The 21,967-nt window shown below is 38.1% G+C and overlaps 1 protein-coding gene across 8 annotated transcripts in view; it reads right to left on the bottom strand.

Moving 5' to 3' along the window:
• Positions 1-21,967, bottom strand: part of ACVR1 (activin A receptor type 1) — a 140,685-nt gene that overhangs the window by 115,898 nt on the left and 2,820 nt on the right. Inside the window, exon 1 of one of the 8 annotated variants that reach the window (XM_077153894.1) lies at positions 15,668-16,374. The exons of 5 other annotated variants lie outside the window; for them this stretch is intronic. The gene's annotated coding sequence lies outside the window, so the exon portion shown is untranslated. Of the gene's footprint in view, positions 1-15,667; positions 16,375-21,967 lie in introns of those variants that run through there. 2 more of the 8 variants (XM_077153893.1, XM_077153887.1) reach the window with 2 other exon arrangements.

Raw genomic sequence — 21,967 nt, forward strand, 5'->3', positions numbered from 1 at the left:
GATGGACATTTGGGCTGTTTCCATCTCTTGGAAGTTGTAAATAATGCTGCTATAAACACTGGTGTGCAAACGTCCATTTGTGTCTTTGCCCTCATGTCCTCTGAGAAGATACCTAGCAATGGTATTGCCAGGTCATATGACAATTCTATATTTAGCTTTCTGAGGAACCGCCAAACTGCCTTCCACAACAGTTGTACCATTCGACATTCCCACCAACAGTGGATAAGTGTGCCTCTTTCTCCACATCCACTCCAGCACTTGTCATTTCTGTTTTATTGATAATGGGTGGTTCTGATTCACATTTCCCTAATAGCCAGGGAAGTTGTCTTCCTTGCTTTTTTGCTACTCCTATTTCACACTTCCCAAAACACTTGCAGCATCCCATCTTCCTAATTTAGTTGTCTCAGGCCTTCATGCCCTTAAACTCAACAGTATAATCTCTATAGGCCATACGAGGGAATGGATACAATCCACAGATTTACTCATACACCTATTTTATTCCAAAAAGGATTTAGGAACAAGCTTGTTCCTTCTGGGGTGATAGAAATGTTCTACATCTTCATCTATGTCATTACATGAATGACCACTGATAGAAGAATTCATGTACCTGTATACTTAGGATGTGAATACCACTCAAAAAAAAAGAAAAAAGAATAAGAAAAGCTGATTCTACCTCCTTTCTTCCTGGTGGCAGGAGAATGGTGTCAGATCTCTAATGGAGAAGAGTGAAAACAACATATGTCACATTGGGGAACAGACGTTTATTGTAAGAGGCTGTATAGGTGAAGAAAAGGCTGAACATAAAGGAACATTCATTTTGGTCCCCAAAAAGGATCTGTAGACAAGCACTGGGAAAGGCTATCAAAAGGAAAAAAAACTTTAAAAAGAGAGAGAGAGAGAATGAACAAATATACCCACAATTTTAGAAGAGGGTTACATAAGACAATGCCCTTCAAAATTTTTATACCCTCCGCTATGAAATAAAATATATTTTACATTTCTAACCATTACACATATACATATAAAACTGAAGCAAAAATTGCACGAAATCATTCTTACTCTTGCAGCATGTAAGCATGTGAGTTTCCATTCAAAAGTTTTATTTTTGTTTTGTTTTTTTAATGCTGGGTATGACTTGCTAAGTGATTGTGACCCACAGTTTAAAAAACAATAAGGGAAAGGTATCAGGGAATGACATGGTCAGGAAGTCAGGAAGGAGTTGTTGATAATTTCAAAATGGCTAATCTCATTTAATTTTATGGCTACAGTGGGGGAAGTTTTGAAGTTTTACTTTACAATAGGGAACCAATAAAAAAAGCTTTAAAATGCAACATCGGAAACAATCTTTTTTTAAAGGGAAGTTTTAAATTTTCTCATTAAAATCTTCTACTTAATCACTACCAAGCTCCAGACCTTGTGGCTGATGCTCCCTTTATCCAGGATATGGACAGATGAATACAAAAATAAGGACAAAAAATAAATAATGGGGAGGGAGGGATATGGGGTAAAAATATAAATTGGGTAGGTTGCAATACTAGTGTGGTCAATGAGTGGGTTATGGGATAGTATGGGTTTTTTTCTTTTTCCTTTTTAATTTCTTTTTCTCAAGTGTTCTAAAAATGATCATGCTGATGAATACACAGCTATGTGAAGATATCATGAGCCACTGTATACTTTGGATGAACTATATAGTGTGTGAAGATATCTCAATAAAAATATATGTTTTTAAATGCAATATCTGAAACAATCTTTTTTTTTAAAGGGATGTTTTTAATTTTCTCATTAAAATTTTCGACTTAAACACTACCAAGTTCCAACTCATCTAGGTCCCAAATTTGAAGCTTAATATGACCTTAAAAATTCAACTCAAGAACATTCCTGCTACGAGATATGCAAAAGTAAACAAAACATGCTCTGAAATCTGTTTCATAACTAATTATCGCGGTGTGCTCTGAAATGTATTGCTTTTTAGCATATATGTTATATTTCACAATAAAATAAAATTTAAAAAGTAAACAAGTCATGGTCCTTACTTTCAAAGAGTTTATAACCTACCAAGGAAGGAAATAAACTAAAAAGTATAAAGAAGAATTACAAATAGTATCCTATGGGAACACAGAGGAGGAAAAAATTGACTTTAGCCAAGGGAAGAGACATGACATGACAAAGGCTACATGAAGAAAGAGATGGCATTTGAATGGGGGGTGAAGGGACAGGGGTTGATAGTAGAGCACAGATACAGGAAAGTACAAAGTAAATCTGGTAAATGGTAGCACAGACAGTTTTCAAACATGGCCCCCAAATTCTCTCTTCCCATGAAGAACTGGTCTCTATGTCCCCTCCCCTAGAAACTGGACTTAATCATAGAATATGGTTGAAGTGACACTATTATAGTTTCCAGGGTCATGCATGCCTTAAGAAACTGGCAGCTTCTACTTCCTGTCTCTTAAAACGCTTGGAACTCAACCGCCATGCTCTGAGGAAGCTCAAAATAGCCCATGCAGAGAGACCACATGTAGCTGTTTCAGCTGACAGCCCCAGCTGAGCTCCCAGCCGACAGCCAGCATCAACCGCCAGACATGTGAGCAAATAAATTAGGTTTCAGATGATTCTAGCCCCCAACCTTCAAGTATTCCCAGCTGAGGTCCCAGACATTGTGGAGCAGAGACAAGCTGTCCTTGCTGTGCACCTTCCAAATCCCTGACTCACTAAACTGTGAGCATAATAAAATGGTTGTCATTTTATGCCACTGAATTTCAGGTGGTTTATCATGCAGCAATAGATTAACTGGAACAGTAAATTGTTTAGTTGGGCTACCGTCACGAGCATAATAGGACATGGTAGAAGAAAACTGAAGAAGAATTTGAAAGAAGATGCCACATATTTTAAAATCAACCTAAGATGTTTAAAATGTATTCTATATGTAATGGTGAACAGTTGATGGGTTGAAGGTCAATGAAACTATATGTTCAGATTAGCAAGAGTATATCGGCAGCATTGTATAGGAGAGATTTTCAGCAAGCTCCAGGAAACAGCATAGATAAAACGATATTTAATGTAACTGTGATAGTTTTCCCTATTTTACAAATGAAACACTTGAGCAGGAAAGATATTTTGAATAACATGACTTCTAATCTAGCAGCAAATACCATTGGCTCCATCTTCAAAATATATCCTGATTTCAATCAACTTATTTTCATACCTCTAAGCCTAGTCCTAGCCATCCCTATTTTTCACCTAGACCAGTGCTTGTCTAACTAAATTTACAATCCATAATGGACTAATACTTTTGTAAAATACCCCATTCAATGATATGGGTCCATTCATTGATCACATGTCAATCATCACAATGTCAAATTGCCAAAACCATTTCTAAACACTGAAAATCATTTTCTGTATCTATCTCATTATAAATTGGGATAAAGTCATTTTGGGGACCAGGACTGGGGACTATTTCCAAATTCCCTAGATACTAATTTTTGGGAACAAGAAATTGGAATTCCCAAGAATTCCTTAAATCATAAATTATTCTTAAAATACTCCCAACATTATTCACTCTTTACTCACTTTTATGGATAGCTTTAAAAGACTGTTCAAAAAATAAGAAACATTTAGTTTAATAGTATTTACAAAACCGTGGCATACAAGGTAGGGTTTTACAAATGAGTATGATTGCTGAGTCATTGTATTGACATTTTTTTCCTCTCCAGTACTTTAGAGCAGCTACTAAAAACCTAAAATTGTGGAATTGTAACCCATACCAAACTCTGAAATCTGATCTACAACTAATTGTACCAATGTGCTTTGAAATCCATTGCTTTTTGTATATGTTGATTTTAGAAGAAAAAAAAGTTGATTGTGATGATTAAAAATATATATATATATTTTTCTTCTAGCCTCCAGTGTTCTGGAGCAGCTAGAAGGAAAAATGTGAGACAATCATATGGCAGCCCATGACAAAACCTGGGATACGTCCTGTAACCACTTGTTGAAGAGTGCTTTGAAAACTACTGCTTTTTTCTTTCTTTGCTTTGTATGTATGTTATACTATACAATTCAAAAAGTTTTTAAAAAAAGAAATGAATTAGAAAAAACTGTAGCATACAGAAAATATTCAAACACAGAAACGTCAGCAAACCTTCTTGTGTAGTATTCGAATAACCTGGCAAGGTTAACAGCCCTACACAGAATCATGTGTCATAATTGCCAAACTGAAGACTTATTTTGCTTCCAAAACTTATCTTTTGGTGCTCTATTCATAGGAGTCTACTAAAAAAGTATATGTATATATTTATTAATATTTATTTTATTTACAAGAATGACTCATTGCTAGCAGCAGAAAAGGCCAGGAACACACACTTCTAACCTGACAACAGCAACAAGCAAGTTTGACTGGTTAAATCATGACCACTTCTCTCTTTCAAGCTCCTGTCTCAATTCGGGAATAGTCGACCTTAACCTTCTACTCCATGTGTCAGCCTTTCCTACTCCTGCTTTCTTTATTTTTTTTACATGGGCAGGCAAAGGGAATCGAACCCGGGTCCTCTGGCATGGCAGGCAAGCATTCCTGCCTGCTGAGCCACCGTGGCCCACCCTCCTATTCCTGCTTTCAACTTGAAGTCAGTGAATTCCTTAGAGCTAGCAGAGATTAAAAAGAGGGGAATAAGGAATCTCAGGAAATTCCAAAATTTAGGGAAGAAGAACAAAGAAGTCAGCGAAGAATCAGTCAAAAGGGAGTGAGTGGTTAATAGCGGCTTTAGAAAAATAAAGAAAAATGAGCAAGAGAAAAATGCCAAGAGACTGAAGGGACAGACTGAAGTCCTGAGCAAGATTTGAGAATGTATTTTAAATACTTAGAAAGTGGTCATCTCAGAGAACCCAAAAACTAAGAGCACAGCAGTTCAGGAAAATATATACATCTAGATTTTAGACAAAAGTCTCATGAAATATGCGGACAAGATGGACGTAAAAGATAAAAAGATGCATCTGTAAGTTGCTACATTCAAACGGTACAGTTTAAAGAACCCATGTCTTCCTAAAATGATGAAATTGGAATCCAACATGTCAACAGCTATGGTCATGGGCCAAAACTGACAAATTTTAAATTGATCTATGTGTTAAGGGAATAGAAGACAAGGGCACAAGTAGAAACAGGACCTAGTAGCAGTCAGTCAAGACGTCAAGATTTCCTTCAGTAGTCAACTCAGTAAGCAGAACAAGGTGGTCTGCCTGAAACATAGCAGTCTTGACTGCCTAATACACCATGGAAGCCACAATTAGAGAAACGAGAACCCAGTCAGGAATACTGCAATCAGCTCTAGATAAAAATTTTTTAAGACTTTCAATGAAATAGTAACCTGAGCAACAAAACGGGCAGGTGATTATGACTATTTGTAAGCTCTGGGGAGGTGCTGTTTAGAAAAAAGAATATTAGGGATAAACACATAGTCTTACTCACATAAAACTGTATTATAGATAACTCTATATGGCTGAAAAGAGGAGAACTAGGATCTAAGGATAGACAGAAACTACATTTATTATGGACTGTTTCAATTTGTTAAAGCTGCCAGAATACAATATACCAGAAACGGAATGGCTCTTAAAAAAAGGAATTTATTAGGTTGCAATTTTACAGTTCTAAGGCCATGAAGATGTCCAAACTAAGGTATCAAGAGAAAGATACCTTGATTCAAAAACGACCAATGGGTCCAGAACATCTGTCAGATGGGAAGGCACAGAGCAACATCTGCTAGCTTTCTTTTCTCATTTCATAAGGCTTCCCCAGGGGCATTTTTCTTTTGCATCTCCAAAGATCTCTGGCTGTGTGGGCTCTATAAGCACTCAAGCTTTGTCCAAAATGATTCCCTCGTAAAGGGACTCCAGTAAGGAAGTCCACCTTGAATGGGGGAGACACAACTCCATAGAAACCAACCAATCAAAAGTTACCACCCACAATTAGTGGGTCACATCTCCATGTTAACAATCAAAAAGGTCCCACCCAGCAATACTGAATGAGAGATTAAAGAACATAGCTTTTCTGGGGTATACAATAGCTTCTAACCGGTACATGGACCAAAAAAAAAAGTCATCTGATTGTCAGAGTTGTCCAAAAGCAAAGATGGCTCTCAGTAGATACTGAGTCCCTTAACTTCGTACAATTTTATCAAAGGCTGGAGTTCACTCAGAAGGTACAATGTGGAGCCACGGTGGGTCCTAGATAGTTGCACTCAGTAACTCCTTCCAACCTTGAGACTACCACTACAAAGAGGCCAGTGAACTTGGTGATTAGCAAGACATGAACATCCGAGACACTCACATCTGCTCCTAATCTGCATTTTGTAGGCACTTCATGAATGAACCTCAGGAGAAGAAATAGAGCGTTGTGGTAGAAGACCAGGGACTGTGGAGGCATCTGCAATGAATGCAGACTCGTGTTTTGAAATGATTCCTTGAGAAGCTTATGAAAGTTATAGGGTTCAGAATATTTTGTTTAATGATGGGATAGGGTAGATTTAAGCCTATTTTTAAGCTCAAAGGGAAAAGTTGGATAGAGGATAAAGTAGAGGGGGTTACAGAGAGGGGACAGAGTTAAAAAAAAAAAAAGAGTAAGACCTTGAAAAGGGGGGTAAAAAAACAGATTATCTCAAAGGATCAGGCTCAGAGTCAGTGCTGGTTAAGATTTTTAAGACACCTATGCATATTTGCAAATTAAGCTTTAAAAACACTTTCTTTTAAATAATTATTCAAATACATACAAGATAGGGACTATAGATTCATGATACCCCTAAACAGTATCAATTTCCAAATAATATACAGCTTATATGAAGTTCCTAAAATGTTAAGAGTATTATATTAAAAGCCATGCAAACACCAAAGATACCTTTAAGAGTCTAAATGACATAGTATCAAAATTAGAAGAAGCAGAGGATTCAGTTAACACATTTAACCCTCAGGCCTTGTGTACTGGTAATTGGACTGTCAACATACTGAATGAAAGACAATAAAAATACCCAAAACATTTATAGTAAATGCAATTAGTGGATCACTTTAATAATAGGTAGTATGTTGAGATGTTTGAGGGAGAGTTCTCCCAAAAAAACATTTCATAACTATTGATACCTTAAAAATGTCTCAAATCTAGGTTTTTAAAGTTAAAATGAATAGTTCCATGCTTAAATATTTTTCAAAATGGAGTAGAGTAGCCAAATGAGTGTTATTTACTTTGGCGTAATACACTTCCTGTTTCAATTACCCAGGTAAATAGATGGCCAGATAACAATTTTCAAAGATTATCCTTAATACTGCTGCCCATGATTGTTTCAAAATTCAAATCTCATCTCATCAGATCCCCTTCCTGTCTAAAATTCTCTAATACTTAGCATAGTTTGCGAGTAAGATTTGAATTCCTCAACACGAAATAAGGAGTCTTCATGATGGAGCCTTTACCCATCCTTCTAGCCTTATGTCTGACCAATTCCCACACGTACCCTGAGCTAGTTTAACTAGACCACCTATAGTTCACAGCATGCACCAGGCTCTCTCCTTACGCCTTCTAGCTTTACACTGGATATACCCTATGTTCTAAAATACCCAGACCCCTACAAAACACCCTGCTGGTCAGAACTTTCCCTACTTCCTTCACCACCAAAGCGGGTCAGATGTTTCCTCTTCTGCATGCACGACTTCACCTTCTGCACATCTTGGGAAAAACAGCACAGACCAGGCTGCACTGTAACCACTGGCTCATGTGTCTCCCCCATTCTCAAGCTGTGAATTCTCTGAGGTCAGGAATAGCACCTTCGCTCCCTGCATCACCAGCTCACAGCATACGGCCTAACACATAGTTGTTATTAAAAAAGAAAAACTGAACAGATAAACCCATGAATCAAATAGGCCATTAAAGAGTTTTCAAAAAGAAGATGGCAGCATTTTTTATTCCAAACATTTCACACCCATCTCTAAAAATAGACATATTACTAGTTAGTTATCTCCATTAACTTGCACAAAGATTTGCTGATCAATTCAATCACCAGCAAAATGGGGCACAATACAGAAAACACTAAAAGATTAGGAGCAAAGAGGAACCGTAAGAACGATAGCTCTATGCCACAGAATTGGCAAACCTAGAATGCACAGAAACTGTCATACTAGTGCAACACTGTGAATATAATTAATTAATGCCACTGAATTAGATACTTAAAATGGTTAAAATGGGAAATTTTATGTTACATACATATATGTTACCACAATAAAAATAAGATAAAATGCACAGGAAAGTATTTATCTGTAAAACAAACTTATAATCTCTAAGTGTGTCAAACTAGTTTACCATCTTTTAACATTTTTCATAAATGCCAATGGACAACTAATGGGCTTTTCACAAAGGGGAACTGTCCCATTCAGACTTGCAGATGGCAATTTTAGGCTTTTAACCGATTAAAGCACCTTCCCTAGAAAAACAATTACTTGCGCCCCACTCATCAGAAATGCCACCTTCATACACAAGTCAGAACAACTGTGGATGGTCTCCAAGTAGGGCTTATGAACTGTACAGTCCACTGAGAATGCCAGCAGTCATTACTATCTAAATTACAACTGCCAGGTCAATGGTACAGGAGGACATTTGAACCAAGTGTGAGGAAATGACTTTATGTCCTGACTCATATCTTACCTTTTTCTCCTCCCAAGAAAAACAAGTTCCTAATGGTACATTTTCTCATGACCAAACATTAACTCATCTACTTAAATCTCTTCAATGGCTAAAAAAGTTCCTAGTCCTATCATGAACAAGTTGCCTGAAATTTTAATGTACATGCAAGAAAAGGAGTCAAATTTTTGTTCCTTTCCCTCAACCCATGATCCCCCAAAAGTAAAAAAGAAATTTTAATGTAGTCTCAAATACAGATTCTTAGATACAATGCTACAAAAGAGATTACACTCTACCAGCCCTTAGTAGAGGTGGGATAATGTTTCAGTTTACTAAAGCAAACCCATGATAATGGCTTTTACAAAGGGGATTTATTAGGTTACAAATTTACCATTCTTAGGCCATGAAAATGTTCAAATTAAGGTATCAAGAGGAAGATACCTTCACTCAAGAAAGGCCGATTGCATCTGTGGTTTCTCTGTCACATGAGAACAAACGTGGAGACTTCTGCTGGTCTTTTTTTAAAATAGCTCTTCTCAGCTCCTGTGGGTCCCTTCTGGTTTCTCTTGGGGTGTTTTCCTTCAAGTGTCCTCTACTTGCTTTCATCTCTCTGCTCTCTGTCTCTGGGCTCTGTTTTCGACCTTTTATTTTCTTCACGGAAGACTCCAGTAAAATGATTTAGACTCACCTTAATGGGTGGGTCACATCTCCATGGAAACGACCTAATCAAAAAGTCCAAACAAATAGGTCTTCTCCAAGACTGGATTAAAAGAACATGGCTTTTCTGGGGTACAAAACATATTCAAACCAATAAAAGTACTATGATGTGCTTTAGTCCTACGGCTATAATTAAGGTTAAAAAGGCCTTCAGTTTTCCCCTCTAAGACATCATCAGATTTGAATTATTCTACTTTCATCATCATCTCCCCTCCATGGGCTCTTCTAAAAGTGCCCCATTTGGGGTGCACAGAGGGTTCAGTGCCATGCAGGAGACCCAGGTTGGCTGGCCACTGCACCCCAAAAAAATCAAAGGAACGCCTTCCTGCTTTCTATTTTTCACTACTCACAAAAAACCTCTGGTCTCCTCTCCTAAAACTTGCTGATTCCATTTCTTTACCCTCTTTAACCATTTTCCTTCCTCAAATCCTAACACAGTATCTTTAATGACTCATGGGAAAGGTCATTAAAACAACAACAAAAAAACTGACAGAGGTCCATTGAGATAAAACAGAGAATGGAACACAGACATGAAACACAAAATAACATCTCTCTCAATTCAAAACCCCTTAACAAGTACTCATTGGTTACCTATTGTGTGTACTGTAGGGGTTTGAAAACAAAATCAGCTTTACTGGACGGTAAGCTTTGTAGAGGCTGATTCATATCTTCATGTCTCTCCATTAACTACTGGATATCTCAAATGAAAAAAAAAGGAGGTCCCTCTGATATCTAGAGAAGTTTGGCCTCTTCACTGCAGATTTCTCATAAATATATGGAAATGCCAAAACATGGTGACAAAAACTGTGTTTCAAATGTTTACCAAACATACCAAACAATGTAAGTGGGCTTGTCTTGAGATAATCACATGGTTCAGTAATAAGACACAAGTTCAAAGCTGTATGATCTGGAATACCTTCTCTCAATGCTGTCGTGTACTTCTGAGACTCTGTCATGTGAAGGTAATGTCAAAGACTAAATGTGAAGTCCCTTTTAAGCAGGAAGCTAGGGCCAAAGAGGCCTTCTTCCCACTTTCATCACACAAAATCTCTACATAGTACTGAGTGAATGAGTCAACTAACAACTGAAAAATGAACCCATCGTCTCTGCCCTCAAGGAATGTATAAACTAACTGAAAATAACAGAGACATCCCTCACTTCTCCTAATGAAATGGAAAAAAACATCACACTGGGAGACCAGGCTTCCATCCTGCATCCATTACTCAAAGCCATTTATCATGGGAAAGTTCTCAATATATTTAAACTTAAGGGATTATTTTCCCACTATAATATGGAATAACACTATTTTCTGCTCTGGCTATACCGCCCAAGGTCATAAGAGATCACACAGGGTATGGTGCTGAGAAGCCCTCCACAAATGTGAGCTAACAGGAACAAAAGTTGAACCGATCACATGCCGCTTTACCAATTTTTTTTTTTAAATCAAATGACATTTGCAAATCTCAGAAACTGAGATTGTTGCATCCAGGGAATAGTAAAAGAAGCTTCAGGGAAAAGGGGGAGAAAAGGTGAGTGGCTATATTTCACAAGTAAAGTTATTTGATAGAGCCCCAGAGAGCTCTGGCAATTTTTTCTGTGGATATCTGAATATTCCTTGTAATCTTTATTCCTTCTTAAAATAACATAACCTTTGATGAGTAACCAGTGGATGACTACTTCCCAAACAAACCCGAATTCATTCCCTAAGGTCCCATACTACCAGAGCCTTTTCCTCCAGTTACAGCTTCTAGAAAAAGCCACTTTCTCTAGATGTCTCCTCCCTCTCAACTCACCATAATCTGGATTCCTCCCTCATGCTAAATTTACACAAACATTACTAATGATGTCCTAAATTACCAAAACAAACTGCCCTCTTAAACGCTTATCCTATTTGCTTCCCAGGGGTATCAGGGAGGAGCCTTCCCTTTCCTATGATAAGACCCTTTCTGGTGTCTCTCCAACTTGGTCTGCTGTTCCCAGACTCTCCTTTCAGGGTCCTTCTCTCTGCACTGACCCAGCAGAACTTGGAGCAGATTCACCCTATTCCCCTCACCCTCTCTCCCAGGGGAATCTTGGCCCCCAATTTGAACTTCACTTCCACCTTGACCCAGAGAGGCTGTCCCTGTCTCCAGCCCAGACCTTTCTCTTGAGCTATTAATTATTTTCTTCTGACTGCCCATTGGACATTTCCACCTGGATGTCCCAAAGCCCTTCAATCCAGTAGGTCAGCCATGCCTGCCATGTTCCAGCATTCCCCACACCCCCGCCCCCCATTCTGTTAGGTGACCACCATCTTACCCCCATAGCAGCCTGCAATTATCTGAGACTCTCCCCTTCTTCCCACCCTCCACATCAGATCAGTCACCGAATCTCAGTAGATCCACCTCCTAAACAGCTCTGAAATCACCCCCTCAGGACACACTTGTCACCATATAACTTGGGTCCAGACATTTCTCATCTAGACAGTGGCTTCCCAGCCTCCACACGAGTGTTTCCCAAGGTATGGACCATGTATTCCTGGTGATCCCCTGAGATGAGGTTAAGTGGTTCTTAAACTTTCTGGTTTGCTTTTTTTTTTTTTTTTTTAATGGTTAATGCTTTTTCTACTATATACATAAATAAACCCATAAGTAGCATATCAGAACTGCATTTCCAGTGGTACTACTGCTTAGGAGAAACTTAAATGCATATTAGCATCACCTGAGAATCTTTTAAAAATGTCCAGGGCCCAGGCCATACCCCAGACCAATTAAATAACAGTCTCATGGGGCAGGTACAGACATCCATTTTTGAAGTTCCCCAGAGGCTTCCAATGGGCAGTGAAGTTTGGGAACCACTCGATTAGGATGACCTGAACAAATTCATAAACATGAAAAAGCTGAGCCAACCACATACAAAAAATTAAGTAAATAGTCATATATATGGTAAGCAGACAGGAAGCCTGTCCAATTCACCCCACATGGCCTGGGACTTTCCTGGTTTTGGCACAGAAAGTCCCACGTTGGGGAATACCCCTCAGTCAGGCAAACCCAGGGAGTTGATTACTTTACTCAGATTACTTTACTCAGATAAGGCAAACTTTCTGGTTTGGGAAACACTGCTAGCTAGCATCTGCTATCCATTATCACTGGGAAGTCAACAGTTGGGAGGCTACAAAGGCATCCACTGTGGAGTAAATTTGGAAGACACCAGGGATATCCCAGGATAAATGATTAAGTTAATGGTTTTCCTTAATGCCAGCTTCTCAAAATTTTGAGAAGCTAATTTCCACTGTTTGAGAGAAGGATATAATGTCCTGCATTTCTCAAAACTATTTGCAGACCCTCTTTTTATGGAGCACCTTATACTTAAGGTTCCAAAAACATTCCTGGTAAATGCTGCCACCCTATAAGGACTTCCAAATATGTTTCAGAAAGTACAGATGTGATGTTACTTCCCTGTTTTCAACCCTGTGTTTAAACTCCTTAGCAGGTGGTCTGTCTGCTTTTCCTGCTGTCCTCACCTTCAACCTCTTATTCCTTGTGCTCTAGTTCAATGCTTCCCAAACAGTCACATCACATGGGAATATTTTTGCAATGCAGATTCTGATTCCACAGGTCTGAGCTTGGGGTTCTGCATGTCTAGTGATGCTGGCTCCCAAATGATGATTAACACTGCTAGTCCAAGGACCATACTTTGAATAGCAAGGCACTAGTCACATTCAACTTTTTTACATGCCCCAAAGAATGCTGTCTTTCCTGTATGTCTCTGTGCCTAAAAGGCCCCTTTCTCACCTGACAACTTCCTACTCAACCTTCAAGACTCTAAAGAACACCACTGCCCTGAGGATGGCCTCTGGAACCCCCTCAAACAAAACTATGTTATTCTTCTATCCCAGCTTTAAATTCTTAAAGTTCTGTTCTGGTGTTTCACTCCCTTACAGTTCAGCAATTTATTGTTCTGCCTCTACCAGGCTGAGCCCTCTGACAGCTTTGTCTTTACATCCCCAGTGCCTAGCATACAGTAGCTGCTTAATAAATCTATGTTGAAAGAAACCTGGCCCCCAAAAAGACACTGCCGCAGAGACTTAGAAAATGAGGCTGTTATGCAAAATCAAGTCTGAGGTTTGGAGTTTGTGTTGTTGGGGAACTTCAGAAGGAGTAAAGAGTAAAATCAACGTTAACACTACAAGGTCAAATCACAAAAGAAAGTCATCCTGTATTTTTTAATACTATTAACAAAAACCAAAACTCCCAGGTTTCTTAAATTGAAAACTAAATCCAGATAACCTTCCGATTAACATTTAACAGACAAAATCATCAGACACAGTGGGAAATGAACCACCATTTGACCTCTAAATCTGTGTTCATGTGCTTTAAGGAGAATCTTTCTGACAATTCTAGGTTTAAACAAATCTTTGTGAAAAGAGTACTCCAGCAGATTTAATGTAGTCACAGCTGTCAACATCATAGGCAATGTATCACACTTAAGAGAGCATTTGAAAATGTGTCAATAATTATAATTAGACACTTGTACCAGAGCTAATATACTTTCACTACCCTTTAACTTCAGCTGATGTTAAATTAAAACCAGCTTCTTAAAAGTGCAACTCTCAGATCATAATTCAGTTCTAAAGTAGCTCTAAAACTTGTCACACTCCAGAGATACAGTACATTTTACTCAAGAGGAAAAAGGCCATGGTATCGAAATACATCATTTTAGGTAAAGTACCCAACTTTAATGCTGTCAGGGTAAAAATACAGCATCGAGGTGACATAATCAACCAATTTTTACTTCACTCGTTTGTACTTAAAGATTTTCTCTCCAAAATTATGCATGCCCTCATACCCAGAGATGCTAACTGTTAAATTTGAGTTTATTTCCTACTATACTTTTTTTTCTCCACATTGATATGGATATAACTACATATCTGGGCACAGTCCCTATTTTCTCCTGGAGTTCAGAATTCAATGGGAAAAAGACAATATACAGGTAACCAACAGATACAACTGCAAATTATGCTAAGTATTATAAAAGAAATGAATTCCAATCTTTGGTACTCACCCCTCAGATATGCCAATAGAATATATGCACATATATGTAAGTTACAGAAAAGACAGGATCTAACTAGATGGGAGAGTCAGGAGATGCATATTTGAGAAGGTGATTTTTAAGGTATGATCTGTCCCAGAAAATTCATCTAAAATAATATTTTGTGATTATATAATTTTCCATTTTACAGATATATATATAAAATGTAACCTCTATTATAAACTATTTAAATTATTTCCTTTTTCTTTTTTGCCACTCTGAGAGCTGGATGAATAAACTAATACACTTTTAAGAAGAGAGAGATGAGTAAGGAATTTTTTTTTAAATGAGTAATCACGGGCTCAAAATATTTTTCCAGGGAAATTACATTTATATTAGCAGTCCAAATTTCCAAGTCTTTCAAATGCAAAATCCAAATATTTTGCTTAATTTCTGGGGCGCCAATTATAAAGAAAAACTGCAATACAGAGAATAAATATGAATTTTATATTAAACTATATACTTGGGTTTGCGTTCTCAAAAATATATCGAATTTGGTTATCACCAGGAAATCCAACCATCACTCTTAAGTTATACAAGATAAATAACTTTAAATTTCAAATAATCCCCATTTTACCTCATATTACAGAATACTTTAAAAAGATCAAAGTCTCCTGTGGTCTGCTTCAAATTCATAAGCAAAATTTTGCTAGTTCTTAACACTGTCTATCATATGCCTATTGCTTTTTATTTTTAAAACTACTATAAAAATAAAACTTTTCCATAAGTCTAAAAATCCATTGCCTCTATTCTTGATCAATAAGAAAAAGCTGACTATATGAGTTTCTTGGTCACTAAATGCCTACTTACCACTCACTGTTAAAAAAAAAAGAGATAATCAGCCATATACGCTCTCCTTTTAGCATAAAGCACAAACCAGACATGGTACCTTAAAACAATCAAAGTAAAAGCTGTGGTTAGCAAGACTTGCAAAGCCCAGAGTTCTTCACAGATTGAAACTTACACGGGGGAAAAAAAATAATAAAGTAGGGTCCATTTACTGGAAGGACCAAAAAGAAAGAGGAAAAGGGAAAGAGACTGAGAGAGAGAATCAACAAATTATTAAACTGGAAATGACTTTTAGAAATAGCTGAGTCCATGCCTTTCTTCACAGATAAGCAAAGGAAAGCACCAGAAAGAAAAAGTGGCTCTCTCATTCCCACAATGCCACATTGCTTCAGAAATACAAATCAAAAACACAATTGTACTAAAGTTTAAAATGCAAATAAATACCTTTTGATTCAGCAACTTCTGTCCTTGGTAATTTCCCTAAAGACACATGTATATTTATGTAGTCACTGCAACACTATAATATATGGTACCTAAAATAACAAGTAAAAGACCGGTTAAATAAATTATGGTACATCCACACAATAGAACAACATTCAAAAGAATGAGGCTGATAGGAAAACACTTCCGATATGTTAAGTGAAAAAAGCCAGGTATAAAACTGAATTGTTGGGTGGGCCATGGCGGCTCAGTGGCAGAGTTTTCGCCTGCCATGCCAGAGACCTAGGTTCGGTTCCTGGTGCCTGCCCATGCAGGGAAAAACAAAAACAAAAACAAAACACAACTGAATTCTTATAATACAGTACAATATGCTCGCATTCACATTCATATCTATGTATATGTCTGTAAATGTGAAGACTATCATTGAAGGATGCATGCTTTTAATGATGGTTTGTTTTCAGGAATGGAAAGCAGAGGGCCGATTTAAGAAATTTACTTTCCATCATATGCCCTTCTCACATTTCAAATTTTGTACTATGCACATATATTCCTTCCAAAAGAATTCAAAATCAATAAAAGTGTTTGAATTCTAAGGAAATTTTACAGGAAGACTTATTATTGTGGGAATTTAGTAAAATAAAGCAATCTATGAATTAAAAAGAAAAACACCAATTTTTTTTTTTTAAGTAAGAATTTGATAGCCCCAAAGGGAGATTGAAATGACTAGGACAAAAGTCTCTATGAGAACAAAAGAGAGCCTTCCAGAAAGATTTCCATGCACAGCACCCAACAGTAGAGAAAAAATACACCTCACCTAAGCTTAGAATGTCCTACAACAATAGACCTTCAGGGATCAAAAGGGAACTAAGTAGAGGAAGAGGAGCCGAGGTGGACCTTGTTGATTAAGACACAAAGAGTTGGAGGGAATCCTAAACAAACTGTCAAGATAAGAGAAGGGGGGAAGAAAACCCTCATCCTGAATTTGAAAAGGACATTCCATTCTAAACAAGCTAAAGGCAAGAATAAATCTCAAGTAGAGTCTTTCCTATGGCATTTTCTCCCTCACCTCAGAGATAAAGCAGCCTCTTCCCTATCACCTATTATACAAAGTTCATTGCTAGAATCCTTTCATGGAAATAAGGCTCAGTGAAATAGGTGGAAACAAAAGTTACAGGTATCACCCAAAGAGTATACTGCCTTTGATTCTCTGAGCAGATGTTTATCAATTCCCATATTCAAAAGCTGAAGAAATGTTATTTTACTTCTTTATTAGGATAAACATTTGATTTACTTGCAAGATCCCAAATACGTCAATAACAGACTTTGAACTGTTTGCAGCAGGTTCACTTCATCATTTTGCCCTCAGCTCTCTCACTTCCCATTTCCCAAAAGGGCCTCTCCCCCAAGGGCATGCTCATTCCCTCCCACAGATCCAACCACCAGTACAAAACAAAATCCCCAAGACCCCAAGGATCCCGGTACCATATTCCCAATACAATGGACACTCACAAAGTACCCTTTTCTGAGCACTTGTTCCAAATCAAACACCAACCCCATTACCCCACCCCCTTCCAAAACCAGTTCCCCTTGCCAACCCCAACCCCAGCCTTCCATTATCTTTTAAAATCAACATCATTCTCCCAGTCATCCAGGTTCCAAAAGTCAGGCCTTTACCCCCACCCTCACCCTCCCACCCATCAAAGGCAAAATACTCCTCTAATTTTCTCCTAACTGTTGGTGACGCCACCCTCACTACTACACTAATCATTCTAATACAGAGCTTTGATCACATCTCTTCCCCTGCTGGTGGAGCCAAAGGAAGGCTGTTTCAGAGATGTCTCAAATTCATTTACTAGTAGGGCAGTTTGGTTAGCATGCACAAATAAGCAGGTTATCTCTGCACACAGAGCAGGTTGTGGAATAACATCAAAATGGTACCCCTTCCAAAGCCCAGCCAAACAACCACTTCCTCAAAGTGCTGGCTGGTCCTTTCCCCTTTGTATCCTGTGACCAAGATACTCAGTCTTCTGTCATTTATAGTTAGACAGATGCATTATTCTTTACTCCCTTACTCAAGTACACCTTAAATCAACTCAGCTGTATTGAGTTTCCATACCCAGCCCCAAAGATAGGAAGCCCTGATACAGGAAAGACGGAAAAGAAGGAAAAAAGACAAGGAGCAGAAAAGCAGGAACATTTTCAGAATGACGACAATGACAAAAATGACTGCTGCCACCTCTGATTAAGCGCTTACATCTTTGAGTGCAGAACACTGTCACTACCCACCTCCATTTGTATTTCTGAACAACAAATATATAGGGTCATTTTCCCTGTCTCCCTCCCATTCTTCTGATACAGCATCTCAGCAGCCACTCCTTTTCCCATATGACTGAAAGTCACCATACCATTCAAATATAATCTAAATAAACAGGGAGCTATATGGCACCTACTACCGGCTTAAATTAATTAGCCCCACCTTTGATGTTGATTAGGATCAAGATGGTGATGATACACTCTTGAAGCTGGTCCAAAGTATATATGAGTCAATTTCATCTGATAAGGAGAAACAAGCAAAGACCCCTATACAAAGAAAAGAACTGGGTGGGACTGGAAGAGGGTTGTGTGTGAACCATCTGTAGAATAACTGAAACTCACACAAAAAGAAAAACAGAATTCTCAATCCAATCAGCAAATGTTCAATAAACAAATTAAGGCTAATTTCCACAATACCTAGAATAGTCGTTGTTGTTGTTTTTCCAAATTGCTAGTTGGGTCCCATTAGCAGATTGTGAAACCAATTTAGTACACAGAGACCAGCATTTTTTTTTTTTTAATGAAAACAGAATAGAAATTACGGAGCTCTGCAATATTGTTTGTAAAACCTGTAATTTAGCTTTATTTTTAATATGTGCATATGTATGTACTGGAAGTCAAAAATGTTTTAAAAAAATACTGAAGTAGAATATTTATGTTTCTAGAAAGCAATCTCTGGGGACAGAGGTTTTCCATGTTTTAACTAGGCCATATTCATAAGATAATATTTGCTCTTGCCACCTGTTGTTACAACAGTTCAGGTCATCAAATTCAAGCATATGAAAAATATAGTTTGGTATGCTTGTCCTATACCATTTTCCTTATTCCCAAAATGGTAGATAAGAGTGACTTTTGGAATAAACACCTACCTCTTTCTTCCTACTGATTGCTTCTTGTTTCGTGGCAAGAGTTACAAGCCCAAAGCTCCAGCTTCCCTGGTGGCATTAACCTACCACTTAAGGAGAAGAGCCAAGCATATTTTCTTTTCACCCAATGTATCGCACCACTACTGGTCAATAGCTTCAAGAGAGGAAGGTTCAGAATTTGGTATAAAACATCCTCAGGAAAAAAACAGATTCAATAAAGCTCAAACTTGCAGTCCTTTCACTAGGCTTTCCAAATTTTCTCAGTTTATCCCCTCTAATTCAAAATGTTTTTTCTCAAGTTCTTCCTGTTGTCTATTTTCCTCACCAAATTCAAGATTACTTTTTGCAAGTTCAAATGATAATTCTTCCATACTTGGCTAAGAAAGAAACAAACACTAGAGCAATCTACTTTGGATTCCATCCTTTTTCCAAAGAGGTCATCCACATGTCCACTCGCACATGAATACAACCAACCACACTGTACTTTCAATGTCAACTCCTCGGGAATATACACAAGAGGAGAAAATCAGAATAAAGGTGTGAACTTGCCAAGGGGTTTTCACTGCAGCCATGTATGATTTAATACAATATTCTTTGCTCTGAGGATTATAAAAATTAGTTGAGATATTCTTCCCAAAAAGAAAGTAAGTCACCTGTATTACAAAAACAAACACAAAATGAAACATATATTGAAAAGTACACAGTAAATGTTGGTAGAATTCATTAAGTACAAGTTTAAAACATCAAGCTTAAAAAGGAGTAACAAAAACAGTTCCTTCAGGTGGTGCAACAGTGGCTCAGTGGCAGAATTCTCACATGCCATGTCGGAGATCCGGGTTCAATTCCTGGAGCCTGCCCGTGCCAAAAAAACTAAACAGTTCCTTCTACATAAGCAGGTTTCTCGCCCCTGGGTCCCAGGTCCCCGAATTTAACCTTCAGGACCACTGTATCATCTCATCACTGAAACTGGCTAGAGTCCTTAGAGGCCTACATTAGTTTGCTCCCCTAACATACAACCATCCATTCATTCTCTCAGCAATTAAAAAACGATTTATTGACTGTGTGGCCTGGGCCGGGCATTGTGTTAGATGCAAAAGATACACAAAAGATGAATAAGACACAGTCCCTGCCCTCAAGCAGCCCAGTGAGAGAATTTGAAAAGGTTTAAATTGGTGAAGGAGAATGAATTGTGAGGAACAAATAAATGGAGGAATGAATAACTTGAAGTCCTTGCCCTCAAAGAGATCAATCAAGCTCCGGAATGAGTAGTGAGGATGATAAAACGCTAGGAGAATGTCAAAAGGCAAAATCCAGGAAGCATTCTTGCCTGCACTCAGATTACCGGGAGGCCTGAAGGATTTGGTGGAAGGGCAGGCAACACAGAGGACCTGAACAATCAAGGCTTGGCCTTATGATGAGCCAGAATGCAACTCTTGGGGCGCTAGCCACCAAATAACAGCAGGAGCCTGTGCTAAACGTGACCTGCCTCACCCTACTTCGCCCTCAAAAAACAACCTTCCTGTTCTGAATGAGCCTCCACAAAATTTGGAAAGACTCAAATTTAAAGCTACTTTCCCAGTCACAGAAATAAAGGCCAAATACCCAGAGTAAACAATGAAGCAACACTAACGGGCAAAGTGGAATGTTGGTCAGACTGAAACCCAAAAATTCAACAATTGACCAGTGGAGACTCTGGAAAACAAAGTTCTCATGGATCACATAAGAGCCCTTAAGCATATAAACAAGCTCAAATTTCCCGAAGTGCCTCTAAGAGCACAGGAATATTTTTTGACAATACAGTAAATTTTATCATGGTGGGCAGGGGACAGGGGGTAAAGGAGATTAGGGTATACATGGGGGTTTTTTGGGTTTTGTTTTAACTCTGGAAAAGGAAACTGCTGGGTCTCATTACTTAATTTTGAACTTCAAAACGACCTCCCATCTAAAGGAAAGGCTGTGTGATGTGCCAACCACACCAATCTGACGAAGTTCTTTTAAAAAGAGTCTTTAATTTGAATGTCTTTTCCAACAGATAAATCTTGGTTTGGAATTATTGGTTCTTATATAGATTGGTAATCCAGGATAGTCTATGACCAATCGCTACAAAAGAGGTAACTCTTCAGTTTGGTTCTTCTGAGAGCTGGAATTAACCACAGACATAAACGCAAATTTTTCACTCCAAGAAGATCAAAGGAGATATTTTATACCAGGAAACCCAATTTGAAAGCCCTGTTTCCAGGAATAAAGCCACAGTTTCCAATACTTGCTTGGGAAAATAAAACAGAGACTATATAGACTCTAATGAAAATCTCTGATGACTTTATTTCTCAGCCTCACCAAGTTTAATGTTGTTGACTGCTCTACCTTAAATACTGGCTTCCAGTTCTGAAAGGGCAGTTTACCTTGCGTAAAAATGAAAGCATTTAAAACTTTGCCCGATCCCCACACAAGGTGATGCTGAAAAGTGCTAGCTTCAACCCAGTCCCTCTATCCCCTAACTGCAGACAGGCGGAAACCACACTACAGACCAGCTAACATTTTCGCCACAATATTGGAAATAGGGGTGGAAACAGGACAAAATAGTGGAGGGGACATGTCTCAATCTTATTCAACTATGACAACAAGCAGCTCATTTAAAGTTACAGTTACCACTGGGAGTCTTGTCAATCCGCTAATAATTATTGTGAGCCTATTTCATACAAGGAATCAAGAGTTAGTACATTACAGTGAAATATTCTCCAAATTAATGGCTATATATATAGTTTTCTTCACCTCTTTACAAAAAAAAAAACAAAAACATGTTATTGTGTATGTGGGTTACAAAGCCTAAAAATAAAATAAACACCCATTAATCCATCACCCCCCCCAAAACCAGAACATCACCACCGATACTTTATCAATTACCTACTTCCTCTATCCTTATTCCAGGTCCCTGCTCCTCTACCCACCATCCCCCTCCACACCTTAACAGGTAACCATTATCCTGAATCTGAGGTTTCAGTATAATTATGAATGAATTTTTATTATCTCCTATTTCTAGCAGGTGAGTTGGCTTTCCAAATATGACAGTGATATACTGTTTCCTAATATAATATGTATTTAGGTCAAAACAAAATGAATTGTT

The sequence above is a fragment of the Tamandua tetradactyla genome, chromosome 3 (genome assembly GCF_023851605.1).
Source record: "Tamandua tetradactyla isolate mTamTet1 chromosome 3, mTamTet1.pri, whole genome shotgun sequence".
Classification (NCBI taxonomy): domain Eukaryota; kingdom Metazoa; phylum Chordata; class Mammalia; order Pilosa; family Myrmecophagidae; genus Tamandua; species Tamandua tetradactyla.